At 41.7% G+C, this 12,055-nt stretch overlaps 1 protein-coding gene across 7 annotated transcripts in view; it reads left to right on the plus strand.

Moving 5' to 3' along the window:
* Positions 1 to 12,055, plus strand: part of HECW1 (HECT, C2 and WW domain containing E3 ubiquitin protein ligase 1) — a 192,074-nt gene that overhangs the window by 34,919 nt on the left and 145,100 nt on the right. The window lies entirely within an intron of this gene.

A 12,055-nucleotide genomic window follows, 5' to 3' on the forward strand; every position in this document is an offset into this window, starting at 1 on the left:
AGCAGCAGGAGGCCCCATTAGCTAAAGTGGTGCTTCAGGTTAAGAACAGTTTCAGGTTAAGAACGGACCTCCGGAACGAATTAAGTACTTAACCCAAGGTACCACTGTAATTAGATATGATGTTTTATCATGAAGCACACTGCTAGAAGGTACAGTGCATTCTGGATCAGATTATCCAGTATATAAAGGGGGAAATACGACAGGGAAGAGAGCAGCACACCAGAGATTAGAGTAATGGGGATTCTATTTACCTCTGTCATAAAGCAGAGTTTGCAGGAGACTTAGCTAGAACCGTGAATGAAATCAGGTGGTAATTTTATCTGGAGGACCCAGTGGCAATGCAGAACATTGAATCACAAGCAGGAAAACAGGTAACGGAGATCACAAGACAGGAATGTGGAGTGAAGTCAGATGTGCATGATAAATAGAAACAAACTGTCTAGTGATGAGCTGATACCCCAGCCTTCCTTAATAAGGAACAAGGGACTTGCCATACCTCCTCTGAAGGAGGATGGGGGCTCTGAGGGTTTCCTAGGTCCTTTATTTTTTATTTTTTATGTCTGTGATTTTCAGATGAGGAACAGTATACACATTTAATCAATTATAATCATAATAATTTATTTTTACATTTGTATCCCACCTTTCCTCCAAGCACCTCAAGGTGGCATGCATAGTTCTCCTCCTGACCCTTTTATCTGCACAAGAACCCTGTGAGAGGTTAGGCTAAGAGACCATGATTGGCTTAAGATCACCCAGTGAGCTTCATGGCTGAGTGGGGATTTGAACCCTGGTCTCTCAGAGTGGGACGCAGGTGGCGCTGTGGGTTAAAGCCTCAGCGCCTAGGACTTGCCGATCGAAAGGTCGGCGGTTCGAATCCCTGCGGCGGGGTGCGCTCCCGCTGCTCGGTCCCAGCGCCTGCCAACCTAGCAGTTCGAAAGCACCTCCGGGTGCAAGTAGATAAATAGGGACCGCTTTCTAGCGGGAAGGTAAACGGCGTTTCCGTGTGCGGCTCTGGCTCGCCAGAGCAGCGATGTCACGCTGGCCACGTGACCCGGAAGTGTCTCCGGACAGCGCTGGCCCCTGGCCTCTTGAGTGAGATGGGCGCACAACCCCAGAGTCTGTCAAGACTGGCCCGTACGGGCAGGGGTACCTTTACCTTTACCTTACTCTCAGAGTTAGTCCAACATACTAACCACTACACCCCACATATACACATAGTCCTTGCTTGATGATCACTTCAAAGGTATTTGAATTTGTCCCTCTCCATTCTCTATCTCCATTGTCTAAATTTAATCCAGTCTTTCCCCCAGTATTGTATGACATTCTGTATTATACAGTATATAAGGGTGGTGTGCTACTTTTTTCATGGTTCACCATTTCTCTAATTTTAGATAAGTACCAAAGCCTGCATTTGGGTGACAACTTTGGAGGATTACATAACTAGTAGAGCGTAACTCCTTGGCATGGAAGACATATTGGCCCCTTTCATTTATATTTAGAGCGGGGGAAAGTACCTTAGAGTACTACCCTGAGAATTCACCTCCACCCCCAAATGGAAGTTTAAGTAGGCATAGTCATAGATTGAACCAATAAATTTGCCTTAAATGAAAATGGTTCTTAATTCTTCCACATTTGCACCACCCTTTACCTGAGAAACAATAGTGTGTTTCCTGAGTTACCCCAATTTAATATGATGCTTGGAAATTTATCTATGTGCATTAGGTATTAAAGCTCATCTTCATTGAATGGTGATTTATAATAGTGACAGAACATCACTAGTGCCTACATGACTGCATGCATATTAATTAGTTGGTGAATTAATAATGGTGACTTGCATAAGCCATCATAGAGGAAATTCCACAGAGCTTTCAAGTCCCCTCACCTGCTTATTCACATCAACAAGTGATTACAGGCCTAGACCAAGGCTGGACATAGCATCACCACAACTAGTTCTATTTAGAGGACTGTGGAGTAACAGTCTGAACCACTGCCATGTTATAAGAGCAGAACAGCACTGACCACCTCTCCGCAAAGCGTCACTGCCACCAAATGTGGGGAGATGGGGGCTCTAGAAAGGTCAAGCCCCTTCACAAACCTGAAGCAGTGCAATCCTCAGGTCAGGCCTTAGCACACCAATCACTGTTCATAAAAAGCAAAACTCCATTTGCTGCATTCAGGTCCCTTGCAGGTCTGCTGCCACGTGCAGAGTTCCCTTCAAAAAGTGTACCACTGAAGCTTAAACCTGGCCACCAAAGCAGCACCCCCAAACCACAAGTTGGTTTCACATCTTCTACTGTTAATTTGTACAAACTAGTCTGCCATGTTTGATTACAAATGAGGACTATCACTGTCACCATACAGGAAAAATTAATTAAGAGAATTTATTCTGAAGTGCCTAATTGTGTGTTCTTCTTTTCTCATTTATACCATGTTAATGCACATCAACAAACATTTTTCTCTTGCCAAAAGAATTTGTCACTGACTATGTGTTTTTTGTGAAATGGATTGAAATTAGAGTTTTGCTGCTTCTTTTTTTAAGTGCATTGTGATTTCACATATAGGCCCAGGTGGAAGCAAACCTTATTTTGCCCTCCATCGGAACCAGCAAACCCTGCAGAAATCTGATCCTAGGAGCAAATTCCACTTTTTGATATTGATTTAGGGGACAAACATAAACCATAGTTTGTCGATTCAGATGAAATGGCAAAGTATGCTTTGTTTTCAAGCAGGAAAGGGGGCTGGGTTATTGTTGTATGGGAAGAGTACAAGGACTTCACATAACTCCAAGACGTGGTTTAGTGTTATGTATCAAATATCCATTTGATACTGCAGTCTCCATAACTACCCATCCCAGTCTTTATTAATTTTCATCTTGGTCCACATAACAAGTAGATGGGTACCAGACAGTCACTTTCATTTATTTTCTGTACTCCAAGCCATATTAGGTTCAATCAGTGTTTTCAAAACTGGATTAACTAGGTGATGTTGTGTAAAATTATCTCCTAGAAAAAGAATAAACATTTCTAAGGGAACAGAAAATGGATTCTGTATAGTTAATGTAGTACCTCTTCAGAGAAGTGGCTATGTTCTCAGCGTCCTGTTGTAGTTGTTTTAAATGATTTAAATCGTATTACTTTGCCATGGAGTGGCATTGGTGATATTTTTTTAAAAAAATTACATCCTGCTCTTTTTTAGAGTGCCTGATCACCCTCTTATACAGGCTTACATCCACCCAGGGCGAATCATTCAGTGTTTTGGCTATACAATGAATGAATGAATGGCTATACAAAACACTGAATGTATTCAGTGTTTTGGCTATACAGTGTTTTGGTCAGGATTCCAGAGAAGCGGACACGGAGCAATGGATCCAAACTACAAGAAAGAAGATTCCACCTAAACATTAGGAAGAACTTCCTGACAGTAAGAGCTGTTCGACAGTGGAATTTGCTGCCAAGGAGTGTGGTGGAGTCTCCTTCTTTGGAGGTCTTTAAGCAGAGGCTTGACAACCATATGTCAGGAGTGCTCTGATGGTGTTTCCTGCTTGGCAGGGGGTTGGACTCGATGGCCCTTGTGGTCTCTTCCAACTCTATGATTCTATGATTCAGCTAATGATTTACCTTAGCACAAAGTTGAATTCCTCCCTCTATAAATGAGTGTTGAATAGGCCAAGTTACATTTTCTGTTGCCTTTTTATTTTGCCTTTTGAAGGTATTAGTAAACTATCTGCCAACTAAAAGAAGATGGTAATTACAATTTGCATCCTACTTCATAGTCAAAAGTCGGCTCTTACAGTAAATTACAACAAAACACAACAAATCATTATAAAATGCTTGAAACAAACAAAACAAAAGTCAACATCAACTTTAAAAAAATTACATTATCACCTGCAGGAGTAAATAGCATACTTTACAAAAGGAGTGGAGATATATATTTATTATTGCTGGTTTTATTAATATTATGAGTTTTATGGCAGTTGTATTATAATATATTTTATCGTAATTGGAAATGGTGTTATCTGTTACTGTGTGCTGGTCACCTTAAATGAGTTTTAACTCATAAAGGCAGCCTATAAATAAAAACCTGGTCCTCCAGATGTTATTGGACTCAAGCCCCCACCAGCCCAGCCAAAATGGCCATAGGTCAGAGAAGATGAGAGATGCAGTCCAGTAGTTTCCATACCCTTGTTTAAAACATCTTCCTAACGGTCAGGAGAAAGCTAGCTAAATGGCGCACCCTCCCAGCGTTAAGTAAGAGTTCCTTGAATTCTTCCTGGCCAGTGGTATACACGTCTAGAAGTCACAGAAACCTGGTGGTCAAAGCTCCAGATTATGCTCCACAGGTGTAAAATGAGCTGCTGTGATGTCACAGAATGTCTGCAAACATTCTGGCTGAATTAATAAAGCTTTCTGCAAATGTTCATGTACTTCCAGGTATACATTTTGAATTTTTTATTGTGATATGTGAGTATGCTATGAAACCTTGGGGTGTTGGGGAATCATTTTCGTGAACTTTTTGTGTGTGACCTGTATATAATAGCAAGGGAGGTCTTGGTGACTTCTTGAAATATAACCTTCCCAATGATAAAACTGCAGAAAAGTGGATCAGATGTAGTGGCACAAGTACTGCATGCAAGCTAAACAAGCATCCTGCCGTTAGAATCATAGAATTGTAGGTTTCAAAGGGATCCCCAGGGTCATCTAATCCAACCCCCTGAAATGCAGGAATTGAAGCAGAATAATCCCTGAAAGACATATCGACTGAATGGATCCAGCCAGTCAGCTATTTGCTGAACACTCATACCAATTACTATTATCTGAGGCTGGTGTAATTTTTATTTGCCTCTCCCAGAAACATTGGGAGGAAATGCACATAAAATAGCAAATAGTATTATCATGCCAATTTTATTCCCTATATGGCATTGGCACATTTTCACCAGCCCTGTAGATCTTTGCTGGATCAGTAGAGTTGCCAGCTGCTGTTGGGCCAGTGCTAGGTCTGGGGTGGAATCCAGCAATTAGCATAATGCTAGCAAGGAGACTATAGTGCCTGATTCAGTGACAGACCATTGTTTTCTAGTACAAAGGCTGGAAAAATAGAAAGGCTCTATCTTTCCAACTCTGCAATTATTTTCTATACCGCAGATAATGTACTGAATAGCATAGATGTCTAGTAATTAGGATTGATTTCACCAAAATGTAGATAAAAAATCAGTTGTAGTGGCATCCACTGTTTTGAGCTTTCATTTTTATTGTCTGTGGTGTTTTAGAGCTGTTAATATTTTATATATGAAATACATATAGCAATTTCATTTGCTTATTGCTGTGTCCTATATTTTAGGACATGGCTCAGTCCTGAATTGAATAAAAGTCAGTGGCAGTTGGCAGGCTTTTTTATTGTCTCAGCTGGCAGGTCAAAGGCTTCCAAATTCAGCTGCTTTATCAGACTGAAGGAAGACTGGGTGGAACATGGTTTATTTCACAAATACATATTGCTACTTCTCATAGGAAAAACTTAGAGAATTATCACATGTACACACAGAGGATTCCTTTCTTACAAGAAAGGAGATTCCATCTAAACATCAGGATGAAGTTTCTGACAGTAAGAGCTGTTTGACATTGGGATGGTCTCCTCAGGAGGTGGTGGACTCTCCTTCCTTGGAGGTTTTATAGCAGAAGTTGGATGGCGACCTGTCATGGATGTTTTAGCTGAGATACCTGCATTACAAGGGGTTGGACTAGATCAGCCATTTCCAGCTTCAAGTAGGCTGTGGTCTACTATCCAGTATCAAAAACTGGCAGTGATCTACCAAACTCTCCCATTGTCATTCTTCAGCAAGTGTTCCTTTCTCACACGCCTCCAAAGTCATTTAAGATAGATAGATAAATGGATCCTTATTTCATAGATACAGTAGTTATGTTTAGATATCATCATGACAGATCTAAATGGTTACTATATGGACAAGTAACTAAACAAGTGAGAAAAATAAAACTATATTTTTATATTAGTTTACACAGATCTGAGGAGCCAATTGGAGTGTGCAGGGCTTCTCCCTCCCTCCCTCCCTCCCTCTCCCCCCCCCTCTCTCTCCTCCTCTCCCAATTGACCAAAATCAATCCCACGATTGACTGGTTGATCGCGATTGACGTGTTGGACATTCCTGGACTAGATGACCCTTGGGGTCCCTTCCAACTCGACAATTCTACAATTCTGTGATTCTGCAGTTCTGTCAATGGTCTCAGAGACTCATTCTGAGCTGTTTTGCCAATTATTATCTGTCGCATCCCGAGGTACTACTGTACTGCATTTCTAACTGGTAGGCCTTTGGGTTTCCTAGTGGCTACAGTTTCATTGTATGCTCCTACACCAATATAGTGGTACCTCAGGTTTCAGACACTTCAGGTTACAGACGCTTCAGGTTACAGACTCCGCTAACCCAGAAATAGTACCTCGGGTTAAGAACTTTGCTTCAATATGAGAACAGAAATCAGCGGTGCAGTGGCAGCAGGAGGCCCCATTAGCTAAAGTGGTGCTTCAGGTTAAGAACAGTTCCAGGTTAAGAACGGACCTCCGGAACGAATTAAGTTCTTAACCCAAGGTACCACTGTAGTTGTTTCCCTTGCAGGTGTTTTGATTGGTTTTAACTTAAACACAGTGTTCTATTTCAACCCAGCCTATGTGACTGCATCTTTATTCAGCCATCAGGTCACAACCCAAAATTGCATACACGTGGTCCCCAAGTGCTAAACAGACTGAAACCTGCTTAGCTCTGAGCAGGGTGATAGTCTCATGTGCCTTTAGATCGTTGATGGCCAAACTTAACCCTCCAGCTGTTTTGGGACTACAACTCCCACCATCCCTAGCTAACAGGAGGACCAGTGGTCAGGGATGATGGGAATTGTAGTCCCAAAACAGCTGGAGGGCCAGGTTTGGCCATCACTACTTTAGATCAATTGGGGGGGGGGGGAGTGAATCTATACTTTGAAATGAAAAAATATGAGAGATGTTAAAATAACTATTTTTTAAAAAATAATGTTTCACAAAATGGCAAAGCATTTCTTTAGGGAGAGTGGAAACATTGTTTGTGAATGTCACAGCTTTAATTGGCGTACACAAGTCCTTGAGTGATGCAGCAGGGAAGCATTTAAGCTGCAGTCCTCCTATACAACGATGGTGTGGGATATAGATGCCCCCTAGATCCTAGTACAAAGCCATTTCTAATATGTGACTTTGGGCCTTAATGGTAGGCTTGTTTAAAGGAGAAAAGCTTTGTCAAGTCAGATTCTTTCTCAGCTTCAAATATTGTGATTGTTTTTTATTACTCTCAGCATCAGTTGACATCAGTTTTATTACTCTCAGCATCAGTTGACATCCTGAATCAATTGCCCAAAGACTAGAACTTTCCAAATTGCCCATCTTTACAATCGCTAGTTGGTTTTTCTGTCACATAGGTGCATTTAACACTGTGAATTTAATTCAGAAAATTAATCTGTTCTCTTGCTTATGACTTGCATTGAGCTGCTTATATTAGCATGTAATTATGACTACATTCCATTGTATTTATTAATAGCTTATCTTAGTTAAACATTTGGTTTCCATATGTGTTACAAATATTTTTGTTAAGTACTCACAGGAGCACAAAAATCCTCAGGGGTTTCTCCCAGATTTTCAAGGATCTTAATCAATTGATTAGAACACAAAATTAGAAGGAAACAAAGTCCTCCTGGTCCAGCTCCCTCTCCTGTACGTTTGGATCAGTGCACAGAAGGACCTAACCTAGGACAGTGCTGGGCCAATGTGAGGTTTGCAGGGTCTTTTTTGTTTTTCCTAGAACCCTGTGACCCACCAACCAGAGATAGGTACAGAAAACATGCACTTGGAACTAAAAGGTTATGAGCCCAGAGCTCTGTTGTCTGCTTTCCCCTGGCCTAGGCTATAGTGTGTTACAAGCAGAGAGCACATACACTCCAGAAAATGCCTCGTGGACAAAAGCAGATCTTCCTGCACTGGACTTTGTCATTGAGAAAATGCATTTGATGCATTTCTTAGGTGATGCCCCACATTATGGTGGCTTCAGGTAGGACTTGTTTATTGCAAGAAATTTAGTGTTGTAAGATAATTAAGATAGTTACATAGATCTGATCCATCCAGTGACATAGGTACAGGGCAGGTTTGACTTCAGGGAGAACCAGATAATTACATGGAAAAATGTAAACTGGTACGCATTTTTAGCATTAAGGGTGTACCAGCTCTTGATGACCCCAGCCATAAAAAATCAAGGCTGCATTCATTTGAGTAGCCCCGCCTCTTTAGCTTCTTTTGCGGTTCTGTGTCTTGGTCACACACTCCTGTGTGACTGAATATTGGGAAATACATTTGGTTTAAAAAAAAATTAGTGGAGAGAGTAAAATGTACAATGTCTGTGTGTCATCTTTACCTGGAAGTCTAGAACCAGTAACTTGTAAGCATTATATACCTGGTAATATTCTATACATAAGAGGAGGAGGAGGGTCTCATGACATAGAGAAGGCCCCCAACAGTTTTTGCTCTTTTGGTGTCATGGCTAACCCTTGCAGTCCTGTGTCTTGCTGTACCCAACAATTCTTGCAACAGGTTTCACTCCCCCTCTCCTGAACCACTTTCCTCCCTGTACTTGTTACATCCCTATCCCTTATTCTGCTGCTGCTCTACTACATTCTCCCTCATCTCCCCATCCTCTCAGACTCTGCATCTCTCCTCAGTGCTCACCTTTGTTTTCCTATACTCTCTTCTGCCTTGTCATCATAAGTCATTCACACATCCCATAGATTTATTTCTGTCCTAGTTTTATTAAAGATTTTATTAAAGATGGGATAACAAAGATATGGCAACTTGGGCTTTCAGAGGATCTCCTGGGCTTTGTGGCTTTCCCAGTTGCCAGGACCAGGTTAAAAACTAGGCTGTGGGACACAGATCACCAGGAACTAATCTCAGCTGCGGGGAAAACATGCCCCCCCTTTATTTTTGACTCTTTTGGGCGCAGGAATTTAATCTTAATTATTTACAAGTTTTGTTCAATCCGCAAGAAAGAAGGGCCTTTTCGCTGGCTAGGTTCAATTCTAATCCTTTGGGGTAGGTTTGCGGGTTTGGCAGAAGGAGACAGGATCTGCCCATGCGATGCCCACCTGGTGGAAACTCTAGCTCACATGGCCCTTAAATGTGAAATGTATGATGATCTCCGCCAACAATTTCTAGACCATCTATGTATTCCAACATGGAAACCAGAAATGGAGGGTATGCACTTCTTATTACAGAGGAGAGACCAGGAGCTCACCAAGACAGTAGCTAAGTTCCTCTATTTGATTTTCTTTTGCTGAAGTATGCTACAGGATCCTGCCCTTGCTGGAAACCCACAGAGATGAGGCGGATTGCTTGCCTCTTCTGCCCTTTGGCAGGTGACTGTGCTGTTGGGGTGGCAACGAGATTGCACTGGCCTATCTATTCTGAATGTATTCTGAATGTTCTTATGTGATGCCAATAAAGGTTACTTGACTTGATTAAAGATTCCATAGAAAGTCCCTTTTTCAGCATGGCAGTTAGGGTTTATGATAAGAGCACATAGATAGACCTGCAATGTGCAATCACAGGTAGGCCCAGAGCTTAAATGCAGATTAAGGTTCAATGACTTAGACACAGGAATCCATAATGAGCTGAACTGGTAGTGAAATTATGCTGCAGAAGTCTATCTTTCAAAGACAGTGCTGACTGATTTGTGGTCCTACAGATGTTGTTGGAATGCAGCTCACACGTTGTCTGGGTGTTGCACCTATTTTAGGATAAATGGTATTCCTTAATCTTCTCTTCACTGGTCTTTAAGTTTTCCTAGCATTTAGAAGTTTGGGCAACGGGAACTGCACACACACACACACACACACACTATATATATATATATATATATATATAGAGGCAGGCTTCCTCCAGAATCTACTGAATGTACCTAAATGGAATTATTTACAGTATATAGCAGCATGTAGCAGAACATTGCAAGCCAGGTTTTCCCTCCACTCCTTTCTGTTTAGATATCACTGTTTTAATTTTATGATATGTTCAATAGCTTCAGCTTTAGTCCACTGGGTATGCTAAGACACTTTGAACCATACTGAGTCATTTTAATGTTACTAGCATTCATACATAATCAAATCCATTGTTTAACACTTAAAGGGGAAAATGAATATTGGATCGCATCCTGATATTTGGAGGAATTTTCACAGACTGAAACGAAATAGCTAGAGAAATCCTATATTCACAATAAGCCAGGACCAGGGACTTGCTGCTGAGATGCTGACAGGCCGTCATATTAAATACATGCTCAGCCTGGAGAGAAATATGAAAGCATCCAGTATGCTTTTAAATGTGTTGCGGATGAGTGTGTTATCAGTTTGTTTTTGTTTTTATTATGTATTTTGTGGTCCCTTGTGCTTTTGTGTTGTGAACCAGCCTGGGAACTGTGGATGAAGGGAGGTATACTAAACAAACAAACAAACAAACAAACAAACAAACAAACAAACAAACACAGAACCAGAACCAGAACCAGAACATTGCAAAAGAGTGTGAAAATGGCAGTCGCACCCACAGCACCCCTGGAACTCTACCAACCTTCCCAATTAAGGCCATGCCAGCACCAACCCCTACATGCTGCTCACACCAGGGATGGGTTTTGGCCTTTCATATTTCAGCAGCGCCCTGTGCAAAGCCCAAATTCAGCGCCACCCCCGCCTCTCACCTTCCACGCTGCATGGGCACTATGTCATAGCTGCGACACTCTGCAATGCCTACATTGGCTCAGCGCCCAGTGTAGGGGACATGGTTGCCCTGCTCTAAATAAGCCTCTGCTAGCACTTATATGGGGCCACCTCAGGCAGGCAAAGCAAAGAGGTTGGTCATCACATTGCCATGCCCCCAATGTGCAAGAAACAGAGAGAACCATTCAGCTGCTGCAGGGGCCATGAAGATGCTTCTGTGGCACTGTCTGCTAAAGCAGTGACAGACACTCTCAGGAGTTTTCTGGTTCAAATCCTCCCCAACAGATTTTTATTTTTATTTTTTGCCTTCATCCCACCCTCCCTCCAATGGAAGAAAGGCACAAGCAAGAAACAAGGGAGCTCAGCCTTGCAGTCTGCAAAGCGGGTACAGACACAGGATCAGGATCAGGAAGTTGCTGGTTCAGTTCCACACAAGATTCCCTCCCTTTCCAAGTACCCTTCGTTCATTGCAAATGGATAGTCAGTATAATTGCACACACAAAGGTTCTGGCTCATATACCCAAGCAGAATACATCCTGATATTGACTGGGAAGGTCCAGGACAATGGAAGGAAGTTGCGGCAGTGGGGAAGCGGAAGGGGGAAAGCATGGTGGCAATTTATCTTCTTTCCCATCAGTATAGTGGGGCTTCTGTTGAATTCTCACCCAGCAGATCTTGAGTATAGGACTGCATGCTAAGGGGTTAATATCCATCCATTGTGAATGAAGTTTCCTGTAATTCTGCTTCTGTTTCTTGAGTAAGAAAATAAATAATTGCAACAAATCAGACCTATTTAGACCTATTTAGTTGGTGTGGGTTATAATATATCAAGGTGAAGGTGGTCATCACTAATTTATGTTAATCTCTTGAAAGTTGTACTTATTTTTTTGTTTGTTCAAATACTGTAATTGGTGCTTCATAAATAAGAGTTTTCTAAAGTGTGCATTCACAAGGTGATAATCAACTACTGTATGTTTTACTCAGAGGAGACCCCTTGTAGTTCATGACCATGACTAAATTAAGCTCATCAATTTCAATGGGTCTGCTGTGAGTAATCCCGAGCAAACTATACCATAGGGATCAACCCCTTGTATTTGAATGCCTCACCTCACCCCCACCAGTTAATATCAGTGGGTGAAGACTTGCATTGAATTCCTTTAGTCTGACAGGTTAAATTTAAGTTAGCATGTTACACTGCTACTCCAATTCTCAGCACACTTATTTGGATGTAAAACCCACAGACATAAATGGAATTTAGTTATTTAAAGTAAAGAACT

The sequence above is a fragment of the Podarcis gaigeae genome (genome assembly GCF_964106915.1).
Source record: "Podarcis gaigeae genome assembly, chromosome: 12".
Taxonomy (NCBI): Eukaryota; Metazoa; Chordata; class Lepidosauria; order Squamata; family Lacertidae; genus Podarcis; species Podarcis gaigeae.